This window comes from Lepidochelys kempii, chromosome 1 (genome assembly GCF_965140265.1).
Source record: "Lepidochelys kempii isolate rLepKem1 chromosome 1, rLepKem1.hap2, whole genome shotgun sequence".
NCBI classification, from domain to species: Eukaryota; Metazoa; Chordata; order Testudines; family Cheloniidae; genus Lepidochelys; species Lepidochelys kempii.
This window is the reverse complement of record NC_133256.1, coordinates 73,484,811-73,511,459: the sequence shown is the minus strand read 5'-3', so window position 1 is coordinate 73,511,459 and position 26,649 is coordinate 73,484,811. Positions and strand designations below refer to the sequence as shown.

Genomic DNA, 26,649 nt, shown 5'->3' with positions numbered 1-26,649 from the left:
AGATTTCTTTTGGCCCAATCCTCCAATTTGTCTAGGTCCCTCTGTATCCTGTCCCTGTCCTCCAGCGTATCTACCACTCCTCCTAGTTTAGTATCATCCGCAAATTTGCTGAGAGTACAATGCACACCATCCTCCAGATCATTTGTGAAGATATTGAACAAAAACAAAACAGGTTACAGTGAACTAATTGTTTTTAGGCTCCCCCTCGCAGCTGTGCTGAACCCTGAAGGAACCTGAACTCACTTGGAGCCCAGGTTTTTTCAATAAGAGTTGCTTAGATACCTATATTCTTGCCTCTGGTTGTGCACACTATTGCTGCACTAGGCATCCAGAGACCCCATCTCCCACCTATTCCCAGAGCGATCCACACACCAGAAGAAGACAGGTGTTCCTCCATCCAACTTGCATGTGGGGTCTGATCCAGTAGACATGCTCAGAGGCTGCCTACAGGCCCGCCAACAGCAATTCCGGGCCCCAAGGCAGAACAGTCAATGGGTGCAGCATCCCCTACAGTTGGGCTCAGGAGAACCTTTGTTCTTTCCAAGCTCCAGTCTGTGTTTCTGTGGATCATTTTCTCTAATACACATTTACCAACCACAGAGATCCTAACTTTCAGCTCTTCCCCATAGGTATCCATCCAGCTGCCTTTTCCATGCACCTGGAACTGGTACAAGCTCCAGAGCTACTTCAGAATTTATTTGTTTCTCAGATACCAACCAGCCCCTTCTCCATTGTATCACCAAAGGAGTTTCTTCTCATTGGCCTTTGGGAGAATGAGGCAGACTAACTGTCACCACTGCCTGAAGGCTCTGTGTCCTACAGTGCAATGTCTCAGCACTGAAAAATTCCCTCTCCACTTCCTTCCTCAGGCCAGGAGTAACCTGATGTCCTAGTAACCAGCCGAGATCTGCTTTTTTTTAAAGGTATTTCCAGACAACTGGTCCAAAAACTAAGGATGTATCCAAAGGTACTTGAGCATGCAAATACCATAACTCAGGTCCCAGTGGGGAACCATTACAGCTGTTGTTGTTTATGCATTTGTATCATAGTAGCACCTATGAGTCCCAACTGAGATCAGGGCCCTATTGTGCATGGTGCTGTACACACTCCTGGAGACAGTTCCTTGCCCTAGAGAGACTACAATCTAAACAGACAATGCAAACAAAGGAAGGGTTGCTATATCACCATTTTACAGATAGGAAATTGAGGCACAGAAAGATTAAGTGATTTACCCATGATGGCATTCTGTCCCCTCCTCCCCCAAACCAGAATCAGCCCACATGCAGCCAGAGAATTCCCCTGCCATGAGCACTGAATTGTGCCATCATAGGCAGCCTTACATTGCCCCCCACTGCACACTCCAGCTGGGGAGGCAGGAAGTGTAGGGCAGAGAATTGAACAAGAGCTCCAACTGCTGTACCCCCAGGACTTTGCGGATGATACTAAACTGGGAGGAGTGGTAGATACGCTGGAGGGGAGGGATAGGATACAGAAGGACCTAGACCAATTGGAAGATTGGGCCAAAAGGAATCTGATGAGGTTCAATAAGGATAAGTGCAGGGTCCTGCACTTAGGACGGAAGAACCCAATGCACAGCTACAGACTAGGGACCGAATGGCTAGGCAGCAGTTCTGCGGAAAAGGACCTAGGGGTGACAGTGGACGAGAAGCTGGATATGAGTCAGCAGTGTGCCCTTGTTGCCAAGAAGGCCAATGGCATTTTGGGATGTATAAGTAGGGGCATAGCGAGCAGATCGAGGGACGTGATCGTTCCCCTCTATTCGACATTGGTGAGGCCTCATCTGGAGTACTGTGTCCAGTTTTGGGCCCCACACTTCAAGAAGGATGTGGATAAATTGGAGAGAGTCCAGCGAAGGGCAACAAAAATGATTAGGGGACTGGAACACATGACTTATGAGGAGAGGCTGAGGAAGCTGGGATTGTTTAGCCTGCAGAAGAGAAGAATGAGGGGGGATTTGATAGCTGCTTTCAACTACCTGAAAGGGGGTTCCAAAGAGGATGGCTCTAGACTGTTCTCAATGGTAGCAGATGACAGAACGAGGAGTAATGGTCTCAAGTTGCAGTGGGGGAGGTTTAGATTGGATATTAGGAAAAACTTTTTCACTAAGAGGGTGGTGAAACACTGGAATGCGTTACCTAGGGAGGTGGTAGAATCTCCTTCCTTAGAGGTTTTTAAGGTCAGGCTTGACAAAGCCCTGGCTGGGATGATTTAACTGGGAATTGGTCCTGCTTTGAGCAGGGGGTTGGACTAGATGACTTTCTGGGGTCCCTTCCAACCCTGATATTCTATGATTCTATGACTATCCTTCATCTCTGTGTAAAAACTCTTCCCAGGAACTTCCAAGACATGACAATAAATACACTGAAAGGCAGTCAAGCTGTTTGACCCATTCCTAAAGCCTACAGCTAAAATTTCTGCACACAGTTCTGCACATATAATGATTTATATATGCAACAATCTGAAAAGCAGGCCAAACTGAGGTTCCCTTAAAAATATGGCCCTTTATGCCTAAATAATGTTGCCTAAAGGCTAGAGCAGCTCACTGGGTTCTATCTCTGTCTTTGCCACTGATTCATTGGGTTTCCTTAAGCAAGTCATTTAATCTCCCTGAGCCAAATTCATTTTGACATTGTGTTCCAGCTAATCCCCATCCCTCTGCCAATTTCCCACCCAGAACATGAAGAAAAATCCCAACTAAAAGTCTGGCTGAAACAAACAGAGTACTAATATATGGGAGAGGGAGGGTCCCAACATTAACCAGTGACCTAAATAATTATTAAATTTACCTACTCTGTGCACATGGGCTTTATAAACCCACATCTGTGGATGTATGATAATCCCCTATTGCTTGTATGTCCCTCTTTGACATGTTACATATGCACCAGTTGAAGCTCTTTTTGGAGCATTATATTCTTATTCATACATTCCAAGGCCAGACGGGACCATTGTGATCATTTAGTGAGTCTGACCTCCTGCATAACACAGGCCACGGAACTTCCCCAAAACAATTCCCACAGCGGATCCTTTAGATCCTGATTTAAAAATGGCCAGTGACGGAGCATCCACCAGCATTATTATTAGCGAACATAAATAAAATCTCTGGTGAGACTCCATCATGTTCCCTTTACAACAGTTCCAACAGCAACACATCCCCATCCTCAGCTACCAGCCCCTATCTCCAATTATCCCATCACCCCCAAACCATCTCCAAATATCAGAGATAATCCCCTAATGAGATCAGCCACATGACCCCAAAGAACAGCCACCAGCCCCAAATCAAAATAACCTCAAACACCCTCCCCACCCCGTTCTCAGACCCACCCTGCACTTCCCTGGCAGATGCCAGACACCGCTGCCAACGCCTTTGCTGTAGATGTTGGACCAGCGGCTGCTGGATCCTGAGTCCGATCCCGAGTCTGCCCCCAGTGGTCCTGTTCCCGGCTCTGCCCTGGCCTGCCCACGGCTCCTTACCCAAGCCGTCCCTGCCTACCTCTGCTCCCCCCTCCCTCTTTTCCCTTCCCATCCCGGTTCCTCTACCCCCCTACCCCGCTCCCTGAAGTCTCATGCCCGGCTCTACCCCACGAGATCGGCTTCCCAGCTCTCTTCCCAGCCCAGTTCCCCCCAACTCAAAGGTTTGTTCCTGGATGCAAAGTTGCAGTGATGGTTGCCGCAGTGGGGCCAGCTCCTCCCCACAGCTTGCACACACCCCCCGGCGCAGCTAGGGGGGGCTGTTGCGCCGACTCACCCTCGGCGCAGAAGTGTCAGGTAGGGTGACCAAACAGCAAATGTGAAAAATCAAGACAGGGGATGGGGAGTAATAGGAGCCTATATAAGAAAAATATCCAAAAATTGGGACTGTCCCTATAAAATCGGGACATCTGGTCACCCTATGCCCAGGGCCCCTCCTGCCCCAGCACTGCCCTAGCGGAGCCACTCTGCAGCCCATGGCGGGCGCCGGGACTCAGGAGTACGCGCCTAGGAGCCACAGCAACAACTGGGCTAGCTACCCAAGTAAGTACCCATCTGAAACCATAGGCAAGTATTTGTGACAGCTAGCCACTCATTCCACAGCTGCTACACTATTTTTAGCACGCTAACTCAGATTCTCAAACTGGTCGTCACACAACAAGCTTGAAATGTAGGCACCTCCTAGTAAGTCTATCTCCATGAGAGTGCTGGGGCTTAGGACATACCCGTGTTGTCAGCATCTCCCACTGGCAGCTCCCCACCTAGCTTGCTGGCTTTTGTGGATTGCAATCTGAGGCGCCGATCTCTCTCCATTTATTGAACTGGCAGCCTAGGTACCAAACTCAGGTTTTGTGGATTACAGTGTTATACCTGTGGTATTTTTCTAGGAGCCTAAGTGTAAGGTGGTGTGATGCTGAGTGTCACAATGCCTATGTCCCTTTGTGGATTTGGGCCAAGATCTATAGATGGAGGTAGCCTGGCAGGTTATGCAACACCTGATCTCTTTGTACCAGGAGCACCCCTTTTAGCCATTAGATCATTAAGTGCAGAGCACACTTTGCTCAGCTCCTGGACATTAAAAATATAGTCTCATGATTACTACTTAGTTTTTTTATTTAAAGAAGAAAATCAGAATTTTTGTCCTCTGCAGTCTGAGATAAAAGAGTTCATTTTGTATAATGCAGCTTCAAAAAGAAATCACACTGTGTTTCTCCATTATAAGAAGGATTAAAACATACAAAAGTGAACTAGTCCACTAAATTTACTACTGATCTGCTAACTGCTAGCAGAGAAACATGCCTATTGTTATTCTCTCATCCTTAGTTCTGGATCTACAAAAGTATTTAGCATAAGTAATACGTATTAAAATGTCAATAAAGTGTCTGTGGTATTTGAGACCTAGTTAGCATTTTTATTGAGCTCTTGTGTTAGCATTTTCAGAAATGGACTTTTATTAATTACCTATTTAAATCCATACTTTGATACCGCAGGTCACTATTAAATGGGTCATTTCAGCATTAATAGCTCTTACCATGTGCAATACTTCAATTTCAGCATATTTCAGTGTTAGTAATTAAACTGTGCATGTACCACAACCTATTTATCATGGTAACTAGACACCTTAAGACATTTACATGATACAGCTCTTGATGGAAGACAACATTCCACTCCATTGCTGTTTTCAGTAACTCTTTCATTTACAATAATCTAGTCTAATTAAGGGAAACTGGTTATTTACCTGTCAGAGAAAAAAATAACTTTAGATCTCAAATGCAACCTGGGGAGACATAATTGCTAAATTCTCAACTTGCATCCAGAGGAGATTTTGTGTTGAAATTATTGATATTGTTCAATTATTAGAGTAGTGTCTGATAGTGCTACTATAGTTAAAGGGTTGTTAGTGTTTCCACTACAAATCACATTATTAAGGGGTTTATAATATACCAGTAGAAAAGTTCACTTCAAGCTAATGTGAGGAAAAAATCTTGTGGGAAGGCAATTTTTAACTGTATTTGAAAAAGCTTAATATAATCCTATAACAAATTGTATTTTTATGGCATTGGCCATCCAAGGATCTTAAACGACTTTACAAATGTTAATTCCCCAAGAAAATTATCATCTCATTTTCCAGCTGTAAAACAGAGGCAGAGAAATTAAAGTCAAGTGGCCAGATTTCCAGAGGTGCTGAGCACCCATTGCTCCAGTTGACATCAACAGGAGCTTCAGATGCTCATTATTGAAAAAAAAAAAGTGCTAAAATTTATGGTTAATCACTGGGAAAAAATAGGAATAGAACTCCAGAGTATCTAGTTCCCAGGCCAGTACTCATTTCTAGAGACCATAGTGAATCGAAGGCACTTTCTCTTAGACTGCCTAAAGCCTTTAATGTTTGCTTGAACTTTCAACCTTTGTAAATTTAGTTCTAGCTAAATGCTTCACGGCACCTCCTCTATAGTCAAAGGCATAGATCAGGTAATTGAACCTAACAGAAAGTCCTACTGTCTATGCATGAAAAATTATTCAAGGTTTATAACTTCAAAAACTGCTGAACAAATTTTTGTCAAACTTCTTAGGTCTCTCAGATATCTCCAAAACAAACCAAGACTCATCAGTTGTTTAGTTCTGTATGCACGTTTGTGGCTGGTATACACAGGAAGAGTAGATTTACTTAAATACATGCAAAACTCTGAAAGTTTAATGGATTTTGAAGAAACTTTTTGAAAACAACCATCAAACTTCAGAGATGTCACTAGGCATGGACATTATATTAGAGTGTGCTCCTACTACAGTATGAAACACATTGAAGTTTGTGTTTTCTGGATGAAATGTATAAGTTTATAAACATAAATGTAAAGTATTCATTATCTTGTTCTTTTTATTCACAATTTTTGGACATAAGAGAGAAAATCTAATTGATCCTAATGGAAGTCTGTAATCTGCTCTGTTGGACTAATAGCTGCATATTTCTTCCTTAGTGTTTGCTCTATTCTGACGTTTGTTTGGGGTTTTTTAGATGGCCAAAATGGACATTTAGCTAAGTAAATGACGGATGTATTCAACTGGTATTGCTTTCTTTCACCTGAAGTGTGCTTTTCCCTTCCAAATGCCTTGACTTTGGTTATATGCACCACATATATACTAAAAGAAAAGGAGTACTTGTGGCACCAAATAAATGTGCTAGTCGCTAATGTGCCACAAGTACTCCTTTTCTTTTTGTGGATACAGACTAACACAGCGGCTACTTTGAAACCTGTCACATATACACTGTAATACATTGAGGTTGGCACTGCAAAGGGGTGTGTGTTGTTTACCTAATTTTGTACCCACTTAGACAACATGGGTTCAAAATTAGAAACAGAGGTTAGTCCTGTTGTGGTTTATGTTCTGTTTAGACCTTGGTGAAACATTAGTTGTGAATTAGTCCGGCAGAAGTTGCACTGACCAGAGTGCTCCCTCTCCACCCAACAAAGCATAAATAAGGGAGGGGGCTCATACACATACCCTGTCCTGACCCCTATGGGAAAAGGGGAAATGATAACATCCCAGGTCCTTCTCCATGTCCCCAGTGAGATGAATTCCCTACAGCACAACTTCAGTATGTCCCACAGGTAAGGTGGAAAAGAAAGACATTCACCAAAATCCTTCCTTTGTCCCCTATGACCAAGAGCAAAGCAGCATCTCTGCCCTCTTTTCTCACCACGTGGGACAGGGAGAGAAGAATCCCTGGCTTCCTTCTTCACAGGAAGATTAGGAGAACCATGCCTTTTACCACAAAGCCTTCAACAATAGACCATAAATCTTCATGAAGTCATCTGAGAGGGAAGGGCACCATCCTCACCTCAGCCTTCTTCCAAGGACAATGTTTGTCCCCATCCCTATCTTTGCTGTGTGACCAAAGATTCCAGAAATTCCACTCCCTTTCCCCACACTCCCAGAAAGACTTTAGGAAACACTCATTCAATCTCTAGCCAGAGAGAAGTGCACTCAAGAGAAACAGCTCATAGTGTAGAAGGAAATTGCCCAGATGTAGAATTTTCCCTGAATCTAGTGAATGCTGGAGTGTTTCCCCTCAAAAGAGCTTACAGGGCAAATGTTCACAAGATCTACCAGATGGTAGGCTGTAATATCTATCCTCTAAAGAGTCTTCTAGAAATAGGTGGGCAGTGGCCCTTTTTGGGTGCTCTTACATAATAAATACCTAGCTGCTAAATAGGTTTTTAAATAAATAATTTTTATCAGTAGATTTTAAACCACTTTACAAAGGATGTAGTAAATATTATTTCTCCCAATTTTACAGATGGAGAAACAGAGAAAATGAGGCAAAGTGACTTGACCAAGGTCACCTAGCAAGCCAGTAACAGAGTTGGGGAAAAAGCCCAGGTCTTCTGTATCCTAGTGCAATCTTCTCTAGACCACACTACCTCCCTTACTAATTTCGGTTACTCCCAAAAGACAGGAAGGGGTAGATGGCAGTTACTACTCCTTTTCAATTAAAAGAGGGGAAGTTACCATTAACTTCCCAAAAAGTTCTTACCAGAGCAGTAAGCGACAGCGGAGACTAGGACTTGTGAGAAGGACCTGGAGGCTGTGTGCCTTATCATCACTTTCTTTTCTGTCTGGGCACGGGGCAAAGGGACCAGCTGGAACTTTTCCAAAATATATTTCAAACTGAACTTGTGGAACTCACACATTTGAGAAATAGTTTGAAAGTGTCAGTCACTAAGCCTCTTCCTCTGCAACATTTTTCCATCTGTGGTTTGCACAAGGTGGGAAGGGGGTATTTAATTCTTTTCTAGCCTTTGCAACTATGTTAGGAAGGGCTGAGCAGTTGTATCTGAACTAAGGATGGCTGAACCAGTTCTGGAAAAAAAAATGGACTCTTATCTTCACCCAGATGTTTCACTGAACTGCACCTTTGAACTTCAATATGTTCAGTCAATGAATTTTTGTGGCTCTGCATGTCCTAGGTTGAGGCAGGACTGGAAGTGGAATCACCAAAGGACTGTGCTTATCATATTTCTTGGCATGATAAAAGTAGAAAGCGCCAGACATATAATAACTTCCCACATTTTCCAGTCTAATTTTCAGATCAAAGCACTTTGTATAAGATTGATACAGTTTGGAAAAGTCAGTGATGCTTAACTGAACAGCCTGCCAAGGGTCATAGAGGAGGCAAAAAATCCTAACTTGTTTCAAGACTGACCTTGATATGATGTGGTTGCCTGCAATGGCATATGGCCTATCTGTGTGTGCTATTAGCAAATATCTCCAACAGCTGATGACGGGACACTAGATTGGGAGGAGGGGGGTCTGAGTTACTACAGAGAATTTTTTCTCAGGTGTATGGCTGGTGGGTCTTGCCCATATGCTCAGAGTCTAACTCAGGGGTCGGCAACCTTCGACATGCAGCCTGTCAGGTTGGTGGGCCATAAGACATTTTTTTTTTACATTGACCATCCTGAGGCACAGCTACCCACAGCTCCCAGTGACCACGGTTCACTGTTCCCGGCCAATGGGAGCTGCGGGAAGCAGAAGCCAGCATGTCGCCAGCAAATTATCCTGATGGGCTGAGTGCTGAAGGTTGCCAACCCTTGGTCTAACTTATAACGATATTTGGGGTTGGTAAAGAATTTCCCCCCACGTCAGATTGTCAGAGACCCTGAGGTTTTTTCCCCTTCCTCCACAGTGTGAGGCGCAGGTGACTTGGTAGTTTGAACTAGATTAAATGGTAGATTCTCTGTAACTTGAAGTCTTTAAATCATGATTTGAGGAATTCAGTAACTCAGCTGGGGGTTATGAGCCTATTGCAGGAGTGGGTGCGTGAGGTTCTGTGGCTTGTGATGCGCAGACTAGATGATCATGAGGATCCCTTAGAGCCTTAAATTCTATGAGTCTGTGAACTGAACCAGAAAATCTGAAATGCCAGATTCAGTTACTCATGTTGAGTAGGAGTAGTAGAATACGAATTTCCCATTACTATGACTACACAAAGAGTAAGGTACTACTTATTGTGCGTTATGTTGGCCCCCTGGACTCTTGACTAAGAGCTTAAGCCTGCATTCCTTTTTCAGGCAGTCTTCCCTATCCAAAGCAGTTTTGCCTGAGCAGGGAATGCAGGCTCAGCTTCATTGTTTTTATGTACTATATAATGAGAGTGGGTATAATGTACTGTATAATGAGACTTTTGCTTTGCCATATTATATTTAACTACATCTTTTCTCTCAGATCACATTTTTATACATGGAACTTTATATTAAAGTCTTATTTTTGAATGGCAAATAAATAATAATGAAGACATACAACGTTTATAAAGAGAGTTAATACACAATCAACGTATATTTTAGTGAACGGTTAAAAATAGTTAGATTGTTCGAGTCCAGCAGGTTACTTATCACCATATCATATAACCATTCATGTAACACACATTACTTATGTCTGATACATGTTATAAGTGTGTTACAATCACTATAAACTAAACTATATATATATTAGGGTGACCAGATAGCAAGTGTGAAAAATTGAGATGGGGGCGAGGGGTAATAGGGTCCTAGGGCGGGGGGTAATACGGTCCTATATAAGACAAAGCCCCAAAGATCGGGATGGTCTGCATAATATTGGGAAGTCTGGTCACCCTAAAATTTAATATTAATATATATATATATATATATATATATATATAAATAAATTTTTAGGATGAACAGATGTTCCAGTATTATATATGTAATGACCCAAAGCTTTTTATAAACTTCATGTGACCATTTCTCAGTTAGCATATCACTTAAACTTGTGCTTTTAATTTCGGAATGAGCATTTCTCAGAGTGAGGGTTTATGGACTTCAGACTACAGTACGTTTGGAGTTTGTACAACTAATCTGAGTTCATGAACCATTCTCTCTCCCTCATCCCCACCCCTGCTGCAAAGAGTTTGATGATTTAAAAAAAACGTATTAGATACTTAAAACCCTCCCTTAAAAATTTGAGCCAGTACATGGTTTATGTCTGCCTATAAGCCTGAACTGCTGAAATCAAAGGTATATGATCAGGCCCTATATGCTGTATGCATTTTTTCCATTAGAATTCTCTTTCTGTGTGTTTCTCTGCTCCCATTTTCAGTCTCCCGGTATTTGTTTTTCACTCAGCCCCCTCTGTGCTCTATTTTTATCTGATTCTTTCTATTGCAATTTTCTCTCCCCTCCTCCTCCTCCTGATTCTATAATCACAGACATCTTTGCAACGAGCAAACCCAATAATGTCTGAGTCAAATTTTTAAACCGATGATGTTTGAATAGGTTCAAAATTAGGCCAGGCAAGTTGCCCCTTCAAAATTTCTACATCTATCTTTACAAATGATATCCCCAAGATACATACGATTTGTGAGATCAATATAGATTTTAAATATTCACTGCCCTTACAAAAAAACCCCTAGAGGTAATGTATAAAACATTACAAATGGAGAGGCTGTGGTATAAACTTGTGAAAAGCCCACTGTTTAATTTACCCCTTTGTACATAGTTGTTTGGGCTATATATTAGTGAACAATCATAGTCATTCTGTAGTTGTAAACCATTCAGCTACTCCTGTAGAATCTACAAAGAAAAGCATCACATCACCCATGTAATTGGTGCAGGAAATGCCAGAATGAAAGCAAGAAATTCACACTCTGATCTCATACTAAGGCCTGGAGAAAACTAGAGATTAGCATTGCCTTATCCAGACATAGCAAGCAGTTTTATTTTAACAGTGACTCCTAAAAAAACCCTAGAATACTGTCATCTTAAATCATGTACTGGTACTACTACTTTTTTAGGTTGTCTTTAAGTTCATACCTAGCTAGCACACATTAAAAGAATTTTACCAACTGAAAGCAATCATTGCTTACTCCTCATTAAGGGACAAATCCTCCTCAGAGCACTCAGCCCACCATTGAGGGTGATTTGCACCTTAGGAGATTGAGCTCAAGTTTCATATGAGCTTCAGTTGCTTTCACCAGCAGGCCCAACACAAACTGAGTTTTGTTGCAGAAGTTTTAGGCTTCATTACAAAAGTTTTACACAAGTATAATCTACAGTGATTTTTAAGAGTACTCAAGTCCACACATGGGTGCTACAGCATTTCTTATTCAGTGGATAGACACAGGGTATGTCTACACTATGAAATTAGGTCAATCTTAAAGAAGACAACTTTTAGAAATCAATTTTATACAGTCGATTGCGTAAGTCCATACTAAGTGCAGTAAGTCGGTGGAGTGCATCCTCACTACCATGGCTAGCATTGACTTACGGAGTGGTGCACTGTAGGTAGCTATCCCACAGTTTCTGCAGTCTCCGCCACCCATTGGAATTCTGGGTTAAGCTCCCAATGCATGATGGAGCAAAAACATCGTCGCGGGTGGTTTTGGGTACATGTTGTCAGTCGCCCCTCCCTCCGTGAAAGCAAAGGCAGACAATTGTTTCGTGCCTTTTTTCCATGCAGACGCCATACCCTGGCAAGCATGCAGCCCGCTCAGCTCAGCTTACCGACACCGCCACTGTTATGTCCTGGGTGCTGCTGGCAGCAGACGGTCCACTAGGACTGCTAACCGTCATCATACACCGCTTCCGCTGCAACTCTGCTCTCTTGCTCTCATGAATCCACCTCGCAGGACCTCTCGTCATTCTCTATAAATATCTATTTTCGTGGCATCCATCTTTAGCCACTGCTTCCAATACAACTCTGCTCTCCTGCTCTCCTGCAGATGCCATACCACGGCAAGCATGGAGCCTGCTCAGATCACCATGGCAGTTATGAGCATTGTAAACACCTAGCACATTATCCTGCAGTATGTGCCGAACCAGAACCTGCAAAAGCAGGCGAGGAGGCGACGGCAGCGCGGTGACAAGAGTGAAGAGGACATAGACATAGACTTGTCTCAAAGCACGGGCCATGGCAATTTGGACATCCTGGTGGCAATGGGGCAGGCTCATGCCGTGGAAAGCCAATTCTGGGCCTGGGAAACAAGCACATACTGGTGGGACCATATAGTGTTGCAGGTCTGGGATGATTCCCAGTGGCTGTGAAACTTTTGCATGTGTAAGGGCACTTTCATGGAACTTTGTGACTTGCTTTCTTCTGCCCTGAAATGCAAGAATACCAGATGAGAGCAGCTCTCACAGTTGAGAAGCGAGTGGCAATAGCCCTCTGGAAGTTTGCAATGCCAGACAGCTACTCGTCAGTTGTGAAGCAATTTGGAGTGGTCAAATCTATTGTGGGGGCTGCTGTGATGCAAGTAGCCAGCGAAATCACTGAGCTGCTGCTATCAAGGGTAGTGACTCTGGGAAATGTGTAGGTCAAAGGGAATCCCATTGCAGCAAGGCCATCCACTAACTGTGGTGGGGCAATAGACAGAACGCATATCCCTATCTTGGGAACGGACCACCTTGGCAGCCAGTACATAAACCACGAGGGGTACTTTTCAATGGTGCTGCAAGCACTGGTGGATCACAAGGGACGTTTCACCGACATCAACGTGGGATGGCTGGGAAAGGTACATGACGCTCGCATCTTCAGGAACTCTGGTCTGTTTGAACAGCTGCAGGAAGGGACTTACTTCCCAGACCAGAAAATAACTGTTGGGGATGTTGAAATCCCTTGGGGACCAAGCCTACCCCTTAATGGCATGGCTTATGAAGCCATACACAGGCACCCTGGACAGAAGTAAGGAGCTGTTCAACTATAGGCTGAGCAGAATGGTGGTAGAATGTGCATTTGGACGTTTAAAAGCACGCTGGCACAGTTTACTGACTCGGTTAGACCTCAGCAAAACCAATGTTTCCAATTTAATTGCTGCTTGCTTTGTGCTCCACAATATCTGTGAGAGTAAGTGGGGAGATGTTTATGGTGGGGTGGGAAGTTGAGGCAAATCACCTGGCCACTGATTACATGCAGCCAGACAGAGGTGGTACTGGATCTGATCACTGTATGGGGCTAATACGCAGCTCTGTGATTAGAAGAGCACAGCAGGGCGCATTGTGCATCAGAGAAGCTTTGAAAACTAGTTTCATGACTGGCCAAGCTATGGTGTGACAGTTCTGTTTGTTTCTCCTTGATGAAAACCCACCCTCTTGGTTCACTCTACTTCCCTGTAAGCCAACCACCCTCCCTCCTTCAATCACTGCTTGCAGAGGCAATAAAGTCATTTTGTTTCAAAGTCATGCATTCTTTATTAATTCATCACACAAATAGGGGAATAACTGCCAAGGTAGCCCAGGAGGGGTGGGTGAGGAGGGAAGAACCAGGTAGGGTGTTGGATGAGGGATGGAAAAGGCAACACTGTGCTTCAAAACTTATTGAATGCCAGCCTTCTTTTGCTTAGGCAGTCCTCTTGGTTGGAGTGGTTGGGTGCCCAGAGCCCCCCACCCCCCGCGTTCTTAGGCATCTGGGTGAGGAGGCTATGGAACTTGAGGAGGAGGGCAGGTGGTTACACAGGGGCTGCAGCGGTAGTCTGTGCTCCTACTGCCTTTCCTGCAGCTCCACCAGACGCCAGAGCATGTAAGTTTGATCCCCCAGTAGCCTCAGCATTGCATCCTGCTTCCTCTCATTACGCTGCCACCCCCTCTCATCTTGCTCCCGCCACCTCTCATCTTGTTCGTCCCTCCTGTCCTTGTGTTCATTTTCTGCTTCCTTGGACTCTGACATTGTTTGCCTCCACACATTCTGCTGAGCTCTTTCAGTGTGGGAGGACTGCATGAGCTCTGAGAACATTTAATCTCAAATGTGGTTTTTTTTGTGTGTTCTAATCTGCACTAGCCTTGGGGATGGAGATGATGGGGGAGCATTGAAACATTTGCAGCTGTGGGAGGGGAAAAAAGGGAGCATAGTATTTAAAAAGACGCATTTTAGAGAACAATGGGTAGACTCTTGCACGGTGAACCAAACTGTTAACATTACATAGCACATGTGCTTTCAGTACAAGGTCGTATTTTGCCTCTTATATTGAGGGCCTGCCGGTTTGGTGTGAGAGATCACACATGCAGGGCCAGGCAACAGAATTCGGCTTGCAAGGAGCATGGTAAGCCACAGTCTTTCAGCTTCTTCAACCTTCTTAACATGTGGGAATGGTTTCAAACAGAAGCGCTCTCCTTTCCCATACCAAGCACCCGTTGGGTTGGCTATTTAAAAGGAGGGGCTGTACTGGCCACGAATGCATCCCAAGTCTTCAGGGCAAATTAATCATTAAAAATGCTTGCTTTTAAACCATGTATTATATTTACAAAGGTACACTCACCAGAGGTGCCTTCTCCAGCTTCATGGTCCAGGAGCCCGCCTTGTGAGGGTTGGGAGGGTATTGGCTCCAGGGTGATAAACAGTTCCTGGCTGTTGGGGAGAATTGTTTCTCCACTTGCCTGCTGTGCGCTATCTTCCTCCTCCTCCTCATCTTCCTCGTCCCCAAAATCCTCATGCCTGTTGCATGAGACTCCCCCCTTGCAAGTGTCCATGGACGGGGTGGGGTAGTAGTAGGGGCACTCCCTAGAATTGCATGCAGCTCATCATAGAAGCGGCATGTCTGGGGCTCTGACTTGGAGCGGCCGTTTGCCTCTTTAGGTTTTTGGTAGGCTTGCCTGAGCTCCTTAATTTTCACGTGGCACTGCTATGGGTCCCTGTTGTAGCGTCTGTCCATCATGCCCTTGGAGATTTTGGCAAATATATTGGCATTTTGTCTTTTGGAATGCAGTTCTGATGGCATGAATTCGTCTCCCCATACAGTGATCAGATCCAGTACCTCCTGCTCTTTTGTGATTCTGGGACTGCATGGTCACCTTTGCTGATGAGCAAACCATGCTGGCCAAACAGGAAATGAAATTCAAAAGTTTCTGGGGCTTTTCCTGTATACCTGGCTAGTGCATCTGTGTTGAAAGTGCTGTCCAGAGCAGTCACAATGGAGCACTCTGGGATAGCTCCCGGAGGCCAATACCGTCGAATTGCATCCACACTACCCCAAATTCGACCCAGCGATGTTGATTTCAGAAATCAACAGTGCTAATCCCCTCATCGGGAAGGAGTAGAGAAATCAATTTTAAGAGCCCTTTAAGTTGACAAAAATGGCTTCGTCGTGTGGACAGGTGCAGGGTTAAATGGATCTAACGCTGCTAAATTCAATCTAAACTTGTAGTGTAGACCAGGGCACAGAAATTGTCCTCAGGAAATAGCACTATAAAATGGCCTAAATTGTTCTCTATGTATATAACATCTCTCCTTTGCTCAGAAAATTCTTGTCCCTATTTTATGTTGTGTAAAAGGAAAAGACTATTTCCAATGTCACTGAAATTACAACTGAATGGCTGCAACATGAAGATTAGTAATTTCAAAACTAGTCTTATTTAACAAAATGTTTTCTCCTCATTCAGTTGGACAGACAGCATAGCCTTATGTCACTTAAAGTAGGCTGCACTGTATTATTTTCCACTGAGCTACAGATGACTCTTTTGCTATAAAAATGGGCTTTTTCAGGGCTAACTATTTCCATCCCAACTTCAAGGTTTCAAACTTTTTTTTTTTTGAATTAGTTCTGCTGCACACTGCAAACAAGTTCTTTTTTTTATTTTTTTGTTCAATTTCAGGCATAGCATAAACCACTCTACCATAGCAATATAAATCAGTCTTTCATGGTCACCAAGTTTAAGAAACTGAATTTCAGGGAAGAAGAGAGTTCTGTAGCGCAAATTGTGACCTTTATCTCAAAGAAGTGCCCAATTCAAGCAGATATGATTCATCTTTTTTATACAACAAACTAGGAATGGGAAAACTGGCTCTATAACGCTAGCCTTCTCACAATGAAGCATGAAGAAGATAGATGTGAGAAAACCCACACAAAGAATGAACTAAATAAAAATTGTGGAACTAACAAGATGTACTAAATTTCACAACCTAATCACTTGGAGCCAGATTGTTGCCATTTGCACAGGCTAGAGTTATGGGAGGTGGGTGCCACTCTGTCCCAGAGGCACCTCTACAAGGTTTTGTGCCTAAGAAAAGCAGGAAGCATCCCAGAGTCCCTGTGTGCCTGGAATCCAGTACCTGCAGCACCACCTTTATGAAGTTACGGTGTACACACCCTTTATGCAGTCCTTTCCCTTAACTGTTGATGAGTGGATCCCAATTCCTATGACCACAATTCCTGCCCATCTTTACAGGGTATCTAGCAACTCAGACAGCAGCTCATGATGTCAGAGAAGTGCATGGACTACAATTGTGGATTCTATTCTGCTTTTAATTATGTACCAGTTACCCCATCTTTCATCTTCATATTGTTTATTTGGTTTACAAGCTCTTCAGAACCTGTTTGTCATCATACATGTCAAGCTTCATAGCACACAGCTGGCACTATATAAAAACTGTAACAAACAAACATGAATCAAACAGATCTGCAATTTTTCCACTAATATCCACCCCTCATCATGACCCCTTTTCAGCAAGTTTCCACCTGGAAATCGAGAAAACAGCGAAATTGAAGATGAGTTAACAATCTACACTTACATGATTGATGTAAATGTCAAGGAAGGAGAAGACTAGTTTAGCATGTTGGAAGGGAATAATAACCAGGAGTCATGGGATGAACTACAGAAAAGTAAAATTTAGGCTGAACATCAGGAAAAAACTTATTGACTACAAAATCTATAAGCCTTTACCAGTAATCTTCCTAGTGAAGTGGTGGATTCTCCATTCCCTAGCAAGTTTAAAACTACATTGGATAATAAAGGAAAGGATAGATAGGGTATTTCTCCTGCTTTACACACCAGGAATGGCTTGTAGGGGCTGGGGCAGTGGGTCAGAATCATCCCTAAATGCTAGCTCATTCCCCTCTGCAAGTTTGGACTTTCATCAGGAAGGAAGGATTTTGCACCACACCCTCGAGCTTGCCTGTGAAACTAGCCAGGCATTCCACCCTCTAGAGCCATTGATCCATGAAGCTTCCAGGAAATCTACAGAGGCACAGACCATTCACATGGAGGCCAGCTACTTCTGTACTGATACCTAGCCCCTACCAGCCCTCTCTGGCCTTCTATCAGCATGCCTTCCACTCAAGTCCTGCTGCCACATGCTTCATGCAAGTCAGTGCCTACAAAGCCCCCTAAAAGGGAGTCCAAACTGCTGCAGTGTTGCTTCTGTGACTGCCCTCTCAGCCCTACAATTTAAAAAATCTCTGGTACCTGGAAGACCAGGGTTCTTCTGGCCACTGATATCACCAGACACTCTTTTGGAGAGCTCTATGCTTTGGACATGAATTGACTCAGAGGCTGCTTCCCCACGCCACACCTCTCCAGTACAGACTTGGTGAGGGAGGAGGAGGGATCATCAACTGTGCCCAAACCCACCCCTTCTGGCCTCCACCACACCCCTCCCTGTCAGTGGTGCAAGTGGAATTAATTTATTATTGATATGCTGCACCAGCTAAAGGGGAGGAGGCATGTGACCTCCCCACCTAGCTCCTCATGTGATTCCTCCCTGCCCTGCCCCCAGCCGGGGCCCTGCACTCTACCCCTCTCCTCCCCATGATTCATCCTACTTTACCTGGTGGGGGGGGGCTCTGTCCTCCTCCCGCTGCACTGGAGACTTCTGAACTGCAGGGCTCTCCGGAACCACAGCAGCAAAAGCAGCAGAACCGCCCCCAGCCCCACCCCCTAGCCCCGAACCCAGCCCTTCCATGCAGCTGCTTCTCCTGAGTCCTGTCTGGAGTCTGTACAGCAGCCCCACCAGAGGAAAGGGTGGGGGGCGGTACACCTGTGCTGGAGGAGCTGCCGGGTGCCCCCAAGTTCTGCTCCTCCAATGTCTTTCTGGTATGGAGTACCAGCTATAAATATCTTACTGGTATGGCATACAGTACCGTACTGCCCTACTTGCAGCACTGCTCCCCACTAACAAAGGATCTTCCACAGAAGTTCCCTCCACATGGGTGGGGTTGGCAAGTTTCAGCTCCTTTTCTGATTATGAAAGCAGAGGGTAGCATGGAGCTGTTATGACTACTTTAATTGTGTGAGAGACAGTGTGGTCAGAACACAACGTGTGCCATCTCAAGTTTCTTTAGAGCCACTGTGAGAAAACACTATCAAATCAGTTTCCATTCTCTCATAAAGGTGATTAATAATGAATATATTAATATATGATCTTCATAAGAATGATGTTTTCTCCATTTCTAGCGTTTGATGTATTTCATTTTAAGTCTGCCCTACCTGTGGAAGGCATGCTACATCATGCAATGCATGAAGCAAACAAAAGCATCTAAAAATTGGAAGGCATGCTGATAGAAGCAAACATTGCATTTTTTTGGACATTCTCTAATTTTACTTACATATCTGAGGTTCCAGATTAGTAGGTTTGAGGTATGAATTGATAATCTATAATCATACCTGATTTAAAGATGATTACAGCATTACTTCCCTGTGTCCCTGCTGCCCAGAGAACAACAGACAAAAGGAAAGTTTCTTTCCCAATTTTAAAAAGTACTACCTTCCCATTGGCTCTTTTGATCAGGTGCCCACTCCTTTTCTTTTACCTGTGGGCTTGTTAACCCTGTACACGTAAAGCAATCAGAGAACAGACCAAGAGGGATTTTACAGCTAACTGGCTGGTTAGGTATCCATAAAAGGGAGCTACTTCCCACCTCACCCCCTGTTAATGTATCACATATGCCTTGTGAAGTATCATTTGAAAACTCATAATTTGCTGATCATCATTGTCCTGGTAAAATGTGTGGCAACACTGTATGTAAAGTTAAGATTCTACTGCATGATGTTACTGAGACATATTTCAAACCACCACAAACCAGTTCCTCAGAAATAAAAGGCATACTGACACCTCAGCCATGTGTCAAAGAAATCAAATGGACTATCACTCAGTTAATTGACCATTCTTTTGCGGGACAAAGGGTGTAAGCAATAAATTTATGTCTTGGCAAAGAGAACAGCTGGAGGTTCCTTTCCCTACATATTTTGTCTCCTGAACCTCAGCTGGAGCAAATTTTCAAAGAGAAAAATAAGTATAAGAAGTGAAAGCAGGGGACACAAAAAAAATATCTCTCCCTTTCTCTCTGCTCAGAGTATCAACAACATTTGAAGGACAAAGAAAACATCACTGGGTTGACGGAGGGATCCTGACTGAAGGAGTTCAACCAGTGAGACTGCTGTAACATGTGGTGAGAGATACCTTTTCTGTGAATTCATTTAGCTTATTAAGATAGATATTAGTTGCATTTTACCTTTTATTTTTTTGTAACTTATTCTGGCTTTTATGCCTCATTACTAGTAATCACTTAAAAATCTAACTTTCTGTAGTTAATAAACTTATTTTTATGGTTTTATCTAAACCAGTGTGTGTTTGGATTGAAGGGTTTGGGAAATTCTATTTGAGATAACAGGAATTGTGCGTATTTCAATTCATGAAATGATGAATTTTATATGAGCTTGTATGGTCCAGGAGGTTTCTGGGCAGTACAAGACACACGTTTCTGTGGAATGTCTGGGAATGGGAGTTTGCTGGTGTTGTCATGCAATGTAATTTATGCAACATAGGTGTGAGTAATTTACATGCTGGAGGCTGTGTTAGAGCAGAGTAGGAGTGGTTGCTCTTACAGTGAAGCAGAGTAAAAGGCACCCCAGGATGGAAAATTGAGAGGACACAGCTATTGATCAATCCACATTGTATCCTGGGTAATGTCACACTAGTCCATGGAGAAGCCCGGCGCTAGAGCATGCAGAGATATTTTGTGGACATGTCAGGCAAGAAAGTGATTGTTGGGTGGTGCAATGTTTAACGTAATTATTTCATACACACAAAGGGGGAATGCAGCAAACGCAGAATCATAGATGATAGGCTGATCAGCACGTCAGGATAAAAAGAAGGATGCTGTAATGGGATGACAGACTGGGGCTTCTGCTGCCCTGCTGTTGCAGTACTATAGAGAAGTCCATGGGCTTGGTGGGAAGGTTCAATTAGGAAATGGGAATGCCCGCCCACACCTCAAAAAAAATCTTCTTTATCTTTTTTTTTTAATTTAGAATTAGTTTCAAGTGATCGTAACTTGATTATATTTGTTATGTGCAAACTGAATAGAGTCCCAGCCAGCAATAAATAGACACACACATTGCTTTAAAAGTGTTAGTTTCACAAAGCTGAAAACAATCATGAGCCAAATGAGTCAGAAGAAATAATTTCAAAATAAAAATGTGAATGAAAATTGAGAATTGTTTAAGGACATTTCACTAAATGCCCAAAAAGCCATCAGACAAAAATTGGTTTAAAACACAAAACACACAACACACAGAAAACAAACAAGCAAACAAAACCCCACAAACACACAACCTGACTTAGACTGCAAGTGAAAACAGCGTTAGAAATAAAAAGTAATATATAACAAAAAATGGATAAGGGATATAAATTAGAAGCTGGGACTTGTCGGAAATTGGTAAGGGAATTAAAAGCACACAAGGAGAAATCTGTGGCCAGCAGAGTTAAGCAAAAGAAGGAGTTTAAGTATATAAACAACAAAAGAACTGTAACAGTAGTATTGGTTCATTATTAAATAGAAATAGTAGATTTGTCTTTAATAATGCAGAGGAGTCAGACATGTTAATACATATTTCTATTCTGTATTCAGGGGGAAAACAGATGATGTAGTCATATCACATGATAATGAAATATTTTCCATTCCAACAGCAGCTAAGGAGGATATTAAACAGAATCTACTAAAGTTAGAGCTTTTTAAATCAAGAAGTCTGGATCCAAGAGTTTTCAAAAGGCTCACTGAAGAGCTCTCTAAACCATTAATGTTTATTTTCGATAAAAGTCTTGGAACACTGTGGAAGTTCCAGAGGACTCAAAAAAAAAAAAAAAAAAAAAGCTTATATGACAATTATTTAAAAAAGATAAATGGGATGACTGGGGGAGTTATAGGCCTGTCCATCTGACAGTCAAAATAATGGAATGGTGGGCACAAAATTCAATTAATGAAGAGTTTGAAGAGGACAATATAATTAATGACAATTAACATGTGTTATGGAAAATAGATTTTGTCAAACCTCAAGAAGGATGCTGATAAATTGGAGAGGGTTCAGAGAAGAGCTGTGAGCATGACTGAAGGATTACAAAACATACCTTACAGTGAGGAGACTCAGAGCACTTGATCTATAGAGTTTACCAAAAGAAGATTAAAGGGTGACTTGATCAATCTATAAATACCTACATGATGAACAGAAATGTGATAATGGAGGACTCTTCAACTAGCTAACAAAGGTATAACAAGATCATCATTAAGATTCCAGTGGCTGGATGTTGAGGTTAGACGAGACTGAAAATACTGGGCATATTTTTAACATTGAAACTATTTACCCAGGGTTGTAATGGATTTTCCAGCACTGGAAATTTTAAAATCAAGAGTAGATTTTCCCAAAAGATATGCTCTAGTTGAACTACACTTTTTGGACTTGAACCAGGAATTAATTCAGGGAAGTCTGTAGTAACTAAGGCCTCAAAGTTCTGAGTTATTACTACTTAAGAGTTGCCCAGGCTTCACAGGTACGATGAAATGATATAACACAAGGCTAAAAGAATAGAAACCCAATATCTAACAGCTGGATTTCTTCAATAGTCTGAGCAAACAGAATTGCTGCAGTCTTTCACAAGAGTGTACCACTGGTATAACTAAAGAGACTTCCCCTTTTTCCAGTCTGTGAATGAGTGAGTGGATTAAAAATTAAATTAATATAAAACATTAAGATATTATATGATGTCATACACAGAAGTAAAACAGTGAACTTGATGGCATCTAATATATTGACTAAGATATATATAAATTGGAAGTCAACTATAAGACGTACAGCTTTGGGCAAAATATTGTATACTTATAGGTTTTTCTTCATAAGCAAGACTCTTAGGAAAGAAAGGGTTTGTGTTCATATTGATTTCTTTTAGTTTAAGTGATAAAGTGAAAAAGCAGAGCTAATGTTTGCAATCAACCATGCTTATGCTATCCAGTTAGTGAAATACACCTGGAAAGAGGCAGTAAATAAAAGGAACTGAAACTGAATGTGTATTTATAAGGACACTTGACCACCAAAGAGGAACAATCAGAAATGTAACTGTTTGGTTAATAATGCACAAACTCAGCTCAGCCACAAATACCAAGGTCTCACCATGGTTAAAACAAGGGCAGCAGAAAAAAGAAGATTTATACAGCAGACAGAATGACAGTTTCTGCTTCCAGTCTGCTGGAGAACCACAGTTCTTGAAGTGACTTTGCATTGTATAATGAACTGTTAAAAGAAGTTTAATGATCATCAGATATTATGGAGGGACTTTGTATAAATTATATTAATTTTAAATGGGACAACACTTCAGCAGCTAGCAGTGTGTTGGTAGAGAAACCGCAACTTAACCAAGCATAACTTCAAAATTGGCCATGCAATGCACCACAAAGGAGTCAACAGAAAGTGTTTTGTGAATGTATATTGCTGACTGGAGTAAGCCAGCTGGTGTTCAAGGTTTGTCCCAACATGGTTGTACACAAGCTAATACGAGAAGTTATGTTGCACAAAGAGACTGGAAAATTCCAGCCCTAGTTGCAAGAACTCAAAAGTTTGTCTTGTTTCCTGATTGGATGGTGAGAAGATAACTCATTTTGGGTGCACATTTTGAATCTTCAGCAGAAGAATAGGTTGTGACTCAGGCAAACCAGGTGCCAGAGCATGCCAAAGTACCCAAGTCTCAAGGGAATACTCACAAACACATTGCTGGAATCAGTGTGGCTCATCTGTGGGTTAGTACTGTTAAAATAAAGATTGGAATTATAAGACCATGTTTAGACTTTATGGAATGCTTGTGAGTTGCTTCATGTATTAATCTCACTTATAATGTCTGCATCCCATTGTTAGGGGGCTTATTCCTTCACCCACTTACTTCCCTAGTCCTTCTTGCATGAACAGAGAGCAACAATACCCAAAGTCCAAAGATGCAAACAATTCAATGTGTATTGGGGTGAACTTCCAGCAAGCATGATTCCAGTTTCCTTCCTTCGTATCCTCCTTCCCAGCTCTGACACCACAGAGCCTTACACCTGTGTCCCTGTTCCCATTCCTGCCCTTAGCAAAACATTATTCCAATTTCCTTACCCCTATTCCCTGTTCCCATTTCCCCCCTTTTAGCAAAACATGATTCCAATTTCCCTACCCTCATTCCCTGTTTCCATCTCCCCCACCCACACACCCACCCCCTCACTTCCTGATTGACCGCAGACTATATAGTAAAACTTGATTTCAGCTTAGCTATACCTTAACCAATCATTTTCCTGAAATTTAACTAACCAATCCTAACATATTATAACATGATTATGTAACCAATTATATCCCACCACCTTGATTAGTTTACACCCGGCAAAATTAATTATACAGCAGACAGGAACAATCACAGAACCAGACAGAGATTATACAGACAAACAATAGCAAAGTGGGAACTATAATGACAAAACAATACAGAAGTGAGAATTTCACATCCCAGCTATTGATAAGTTTGTTCTTGCCAGACAGGATGCTATCAAACTAAGTTTCCTTTTATATTTTCTAGGCACTTCCCTTTCTCTGGAGGTGACAGGCATTATCAGGACAGGATTGTATTCCTAACAGCCCAATAGCACCTTATTTCAATGTGACTAGGTTGGAATGTGAGGATGTGACTGTTCACTTCCCAGCTTATGGCTGCCTCTGCTGCTTGGCCAAAGGCCTTAGCCTAAGAACAGGGCCTCAGACTGTCACAGTAAGAGAAGGTCCTTACACCGGCAGACAGTGATTTTGATTCTTTCTTTTGTACCTCTGTCATAAATATAAAGGGAAGGGTAAACCCCTTTAAAATCCCTCCTGGCCAGAGGAAAAATCATCTCACCTGTAAAGGGTTAAGACGCTAAAGGTAACTTCGCTGGCACCTGACCAAAATGACCAATGAGGATACAAGATACTTTCAAAAGCTGGGAGGAGGGAGAGAAACAAAGGGTCTGTGTCTGTCTATATGCTGCTTTTTTGCCGGGGATAGACCAGGAATGGAGTCTTAGAACTTTAGTAAGTAATCTAGCTAGGTATGTGTTAGATTATGATTTCTTTAAATGGCTGAGAAAAGAACTGTGCTGAATAGAATAACTATTTCTGTCTGTGTGTCTTTTTTGTAACTTAAGGTTTTGCCTGGAGGGATTCTCTATGTTTTGAATCTAATTACCCTGTAAGGTATCTACCATCCTGATTTTACAGAGGTGATTCCTTTACTTCTATTTACTTCTATTTCTATTAAAAGTCTTCTTGTAAGAAAACTGAATGCTTTTTCATTGTTCTCAGATCCACGGGTTTGGGTCTGTGGTCACCTATGCAAATTGGTGAGGATTTTTACCAAACCTTTCCCAGGAAGTGGGGTGCAAGAGTTGGCAGGATTTTGGGGGGAAAGACGTGTCCAAAGTACGTTTCCCAGTAAACCCAGTTAGAGTTTGGTAGTGCAGTGGATATTCCAAGGACAAAGGATAAAATTAATTTGTACCTTGGGGAAGTTTTAACCTAAGCTGGTAAAAGTAAGCTTAGGAGGTTTTCATGCAGGTCCCCACATCTGTACCCTAGAGTTCAGAGTGGGGGAGGAACCTTGACAACCTCTATAACTAGCCAAGTGATAAGAAAACACATAAATTCTTAGAGTATAGGCCTTTACAGAGAGGCCTGAATATCTATATCCTAACACCCATATTGTTAGGTAATATTTGAGCTGTTGTATTGTGAGCCTCTGGGACTGTGTAGATCACCATAAAGGAGAAAGACCTGGACTAGTGTGAAGTGCTGATCTCCAACAGGAGGTGTTACATTCTACCCAACTGGAAACATTCTACCCAACATTGACACCAGACAGACTATTATGGGACATTAAAGAGAACAATCAGCACTGGGTATTTTTCCTTCTCCCCCCATGAAGTTGAGCCATTCAAGTGGATTCCTCCCATCAGATGAGTTTGCAGCTCAGACCACAAGAAAGAAGCGGAATAAAAACCACTAACAAGAAGGCACTGGATCTCCATGCTGCTTGGTCTCTGGGGGGCAAGGTTTACTAGGCATATGCAAGAAATCCTCAATATCTGGGTTAGCCCAAAAGTTCATATGGAGCTTGCTTATTATAGAAGCGTCTATTATTTTTTGAAAATTACAACGGTAACTCATTTGTGTATATAGAAGATTAAAGCAGGTAAGCATATAAATAACTCTTGTTTCTTTTTCCTACTTAAAAAATCCTTTATAGTTTATTATAGGATTGCTATAAGCCTTGTCTTTGGTGTAAGATCTAAGGTGCAACTGAGCTGGGCCAAGTGACTAGGAATAATTTGAATATTGTTGTGATTCTTGGTTTAAAAGGCCACCAATTACAAGGTATGCTCACCTGGATGATGAGACAGATCAGAGTACCCAAGAACACTGTCTGTGGTTCCCTGTTTAAGCTGTTATCATGTCTGAGGAGTTTACACTTGATAACTGGTTGGTGAAATCTAAGTATAGAGCTAACAACCAATTTGGAGTTTGTGCCATGCTTCCTAACAGCCTGTTTTGAGATTGATATTCTCACTCTTGAGTCACTACTGACTGCTTTACATAGGAGGAACCAAGTTGAACCACACAACAGAAATAGTATAAAATGGTCAATCTCCTTCAGCCCATCACTTCCAAAAGCCAAAGACTCCTGCAAGAAAGATGACTGAGGTCTTCGGCTGTCTATCTGGGAGTTCCCCTGGTGACATCAAATGCCTATCTCAGATAGGCACCTTTAACTCTCCTTCTATTTTACAGCAATTTGGGTTGCCTGCTACCACAGCAGGAAAAGACTATGTCCATCTTTCACTCCACTTGTGTTTGCAGTATCACTCCTGCTATGAACTATAACTGAGCTTGTCATAAATATAAAGGGAAGGGTAAACATCCCTCCTGGCCAGAGGAAAAACCCTTTCACCTGTAAAGGGTTAAGAAGCTAGGATAACCTCGCTGGCACCTGACCAAAATGACCAATGAGGAGACAAGATACTTTCAAAAGCTGGGGGGAGGGAGAAAACAAAGCGCTCTCTGTCTGTCTGTGTGATGCTTTTGCTGGGGACAGAATAGGAATGGAGTCTTAGAATTTAGT

General features: G+C 42.5%; 1 long non-coding RNA gene across 1 annotated transcript in view; it reads left to right on the top strand.

Moving 5' to 3' along the window:
- LOC140903793 (uncharacterized) overlaps nt 1-26,649 on the top strand; it is a 250,047-nt gene that overhangs the window by 196,248 nt on the left and 27,150 nt on the right. The window contains exon 2 of the long non-coding RNA XR_012156347.1: nt 19,561-19,657. This is a non-coding gene — a long non-coding RNA (uncharacterized lncRNA). The remainder of the gene's footprint in view (nt 1-19,560; nt 19,658-26,649) is intronic.